This window comes from Eurosta solidaginis, chromosome X, assembly GCF_040869045.1.
Source record: "Eurosta solidaginis isolate ZX-2024a chromosome X, ASM4086904v1, whole genome shotgun sequence".
NCBI classification, from domain to species: Eukaryota; Metazoa; Arthropoda; class Insecta; order Diptera; family Tephritidae; genus Eurosta; species Eurosta solidaginis.
Window position 1 is genome coordinate 67479461 of NC_090324.1, and position 4273 is coordinate 67483733.

Sequence of the window (4273 nt, forward strand, 5' to 3'; positions counted from 1 at the left end):
CCGCTCACACTGATTAATTCACACGTTCATACATTCATCCACTTAAACGCTTACACAAACTAACACCTACGCAGATACAGATATTTAGTTCGTGGCTTGGCTGCGCTACGTCATCAGCAACATCATATCTACTCCAGACACAATGTTGCAATTTTGCTGTAGCAACCGACGTTTCAACATTGCGGCCAACACACGAATCTGGACACATCACACGTAATCACAGATATATCCTGCCATTCACTCGAACCAGTGCTTATGCTGAAAGGCTGTCGTTACACATCAACAGATCCATCGAACTGAGTATTCAACTTTTGCATAGTGTCGGCAACCTTTCGCGGCAATACCGTTGGTGAGTATACCTCGCAAATCGACGATAATAGTGATCCTTGGACATTGCTTGGACTAGAGCTTGGTCGGAAATTAAAGCCATTGCTCACATTCAAAGAGGACATTATTCAGTTTATGTTTTGTTCTAGAATTTCGTGATATCTGGTATAGTCAACTTCGTTAACTCTAGTGGTGTTTCCAGAAAGATTAGATCTACCTCTTCTCCTGCCATTCGCTTGCGGGCGAACAACGGATTTTGATGCGGTTTTTTTTAATAGATAGAATGATTGAAGAGGAAGGTTCATATGTATAATAACATCCATTGGAGAATATGCTTGGAGAAATACTTTTATTTTTGAAGATTCTAATATGATGTATATATAAAAAAGAAAGTTGTGTTAGTTTCACTATTTATAACTCAAGAACGGATGAACCGATTTGGCTGAAAATAGGTGTGTAGGTAGCTTAGATCCAGGAGACGGACATAGGATACTTTTTATCCCATTCTGGCTAAGGTCTTGAGATCAAAACATGGACCTAGGTAATCCTGGGATGTGTTTGTACAATATGGGTAGCAAATTGAAGCTGTTTATGAGTATGATACGGGGTATTTTTCGTATAGGCCAAATCGTGATATAGGCCAAAAGGTGGACCCGGATACCCCCAAAGTGTGTGTGTAATATGGATATCAAATGAAAGCAGTTGCTGTAGTTTTAAATTAATTTTCATTGTGATATTCGATTTAGTCGCATCAACCTTGCAAAAATGATAAATATGTATGCGAAGCCTAAATAAATACATGAATTAATATTACCCACTTACCTATTTACATACGTACGGTTTGCCTGAAATTTGGTATATAAATTTGCCTATATCAGGTTAGGTTAAACTGGCCGGTCCATAAGGACCTCACATAGATTGAGTGAGTCCAGAAATTCGTTTTAACGACCAAACTGAAAAACGCTATCAAAAACCAGGACCTATGTTATAAAATAACTCCGTCCTCTTGGCAAATACTAGAAGCTTTCTAGGACTTAAGCCACTTGCTGCTTCTAGATTTGACAGCTGTATCGCTCCTAATAGCTGGAGTCTTAGCCTGGCAAGCGCAGGGCACGAGCACAGAACGTGCTCGATCGTTTCTTCCTCCAGCCTGCACTTCCTACATCTGTTATCACTGACCAACCCTAATTTAAAGGCATGTGACGCCAGAAGGCAGTGTCCATTCAGAATACCTGTCATGCGTCTACAGTCCTTATTTTTAATGATAGAAACTACTTTGTTAGTCTAAGGTGGAAAGACCTACACATAACCTTCGACACTTTGCAGCTCCGCGCTTGAACCAACGCTTTTCCTGCTTGGTCGATCATGTGCATCTCTCGCCTTCGCTTAATCTCTCCCAGTCTAATTGGGACGTCTACGGAGCAAGCTTCAAGTGATGCGCTCTTTTTAGCTAGTTCATCCGCTTTTTCATTCCCATCTATTCGCATATGCCATGGGACCCAATATAGATTTATGCTTCTCCATGTCCCAATTCTCTCCATGGACTGCTTACACTCTAACACGCATTTAGATGCTGTGCTATGTGAGATTATTGCCTTAATTGCTGCTTGACTGTCAATATAAAAGTTTACACGGTTGCACCTTAAGTTATTCTCTTCCAGGGTTTCTACGGCTTTGGTTACGGCTACTATTTCCGCTTGGAAAACGGTATAGTAATCCGGCAGCCTGTAGGATCTGTTTATTTCCGGATCAGCACAGTATACCGCAGACCCTAATCCTTTCACTACTCATGTATCGCGTCGTCCACCATTTGAGCATACTTGTGCCAACCGTCCACCTCTCTTGTGGCCTTAATATCGCCCTCGAAGCGCAGATAGGGAATCAGGTAATCTAATCGTCTTGTGATTGAAGACGCTATACTACTATGGCCGTATGGTTAGCGCTCAAGCTGCTCCGAGGAACCGAGCCTGGTTGCAGTTGTTAACGCTATGTTCTTTGCTTACTGTCTAGAATGATTCCTAGATATTTTGTGCAAGGTTTCTCCTGTAGAGTCACTTAGGCCTGATCCAATTTGAGACCTTGTACCTCTTTGTAAACAAGACCATATCCGTCTTCTCCGCGTTGACTTTCAACCCGACATTTGATTCCTAGGTATGAATATCGAGAAGCGCTCGATCCATCAGTGAGCTAATCGTTGGAAGGCACTTTCCATTTATGACAATTGCAACGTCATCTGCGTAAGCCGTAAGTTTTACTGGTTTTACTCGCCTGAGCAGTTGGTTGATGACCAGCGTCCACAGCAGAGGTGATAGTACCGCTCCCTGCGGCGTGCCCTTGTCCACTGATTTCGTGTCCTCGTACAATCCCCATTGTGATGTAATCTTCGTGCCATTTAACGTGCAGCCGATCCATCTCGTTAAGGCTGGATGTACTTTAATTTAATTAATACCATCCATAATCGCTCATTTAGAAACGTTATTGAAAGCCACGGCAATGTCTAAGAAGATTCCTAGAGCATATTCCTTATATTCCAGGGCTTTCTCTATGCTTATTACCACCCTATGCAATGCGGTGTCTACCGACTTGCCTTTGGTGTACGCATGTTGTGTTGTGGAGAGCAGCTTTTCATCCACGTTAGACTTTATGTACACATCTATCAGCCTCTCAAAGGTTTTGAGCAGAAATGATGTTAAGCTAATGGTTCTATAGTCTTTGGGATACACGTAACCGATCTTTCCCGCCTTTGGGAGGAAAGCTACACGAGCAGTTCTCCAAGAGTGCGGTACAGGATTCAGTCTTATGCACCCATCGAATATTGTTTTAAGCCATTCCACGACCGCTCTACTTGAAGCTTGTAGCATGGCTGGGAATATACCATATGGGCACGCGATTTAAACTTACAAAATATCTTCACTGCCCATTCGATCTTGGTATCGGTCATGAAGCCCGGCACTACCCGCTCCGTGATCGAAGTTTGAGTGATGTCTGCTGGTTCTTCTAAACTATCTCCCCATGGGAAATGTGTATCGAGAAGCACCTCAAGAGATTCGTTAATATTACCTGACCATTTCTGTTCTCTTTCTTTATTAGTCCCTGGACTATGTTTCCCTTTGCTAGGACTTTTTTCAACCGTGCTGTTTCGCGGGAGCACTCTATCTCCGTACAGAAACTTTTCCATGAGATTCTCTTCGCCCTGGAAATTTCACGCTTGTAGATCCTCAGTAGATCCCTGTACTCGTCCCGACACTCTTCGCTTTCCGCGGTCTTTGCTAGCTTATACATTTCTTTCACCTGTCTTCTTAGAAGACTCAGCTCACTGCTCCACCATGGCTGCTTTGCCTTTCCTCTGAATCTTCTTAGAAAGCAAGCTTTGTTATACGTAGTCATAAGCGTCCTTGTTAGGAATTCATTAGACTCCTCCAGTTTCTCCACATTGGCAACCTCTTTGGGTTGTCCCAGTTTTGTTTCTACCTGTTTCTGGAATTTAGTCCAGTTCGTTGACCTAGGCTTTCTAAAAGTTCCTCTCTTCTCTACCCTCTTTAGGGGGATGCTGAAGCTGATATACACAGGGTCGGGGAAGGATGTTCTATCAAGAACCATCCAATCATACCTTGATATATCACGTTCGGAGCTCAATGTAATATTCAAAACATTGCTGGATGCTGGACCAATGTATGTAGGGGCATTTCCCCTGTTAGCTATCTGCAAATTGGTTCGCAGGATGTAACAAAATAGAGATCTGCCTCTCTCGTTCGTATCTGCTCCTCCCCACGAATTTTGGTGCGCATTTGCATCCGCGCCAATGACCAACCGTCCTTTGCGCCCTCCGTCCTGTACTAGCCTCTTGCACTCCATCAGTGGAACCTCCGCAGCATGGGCCATGTAGCAGGATGCCAGGATAAATGCCTGCTTATTTTTTTGCTCAACGGCCACCAATATGAATTCC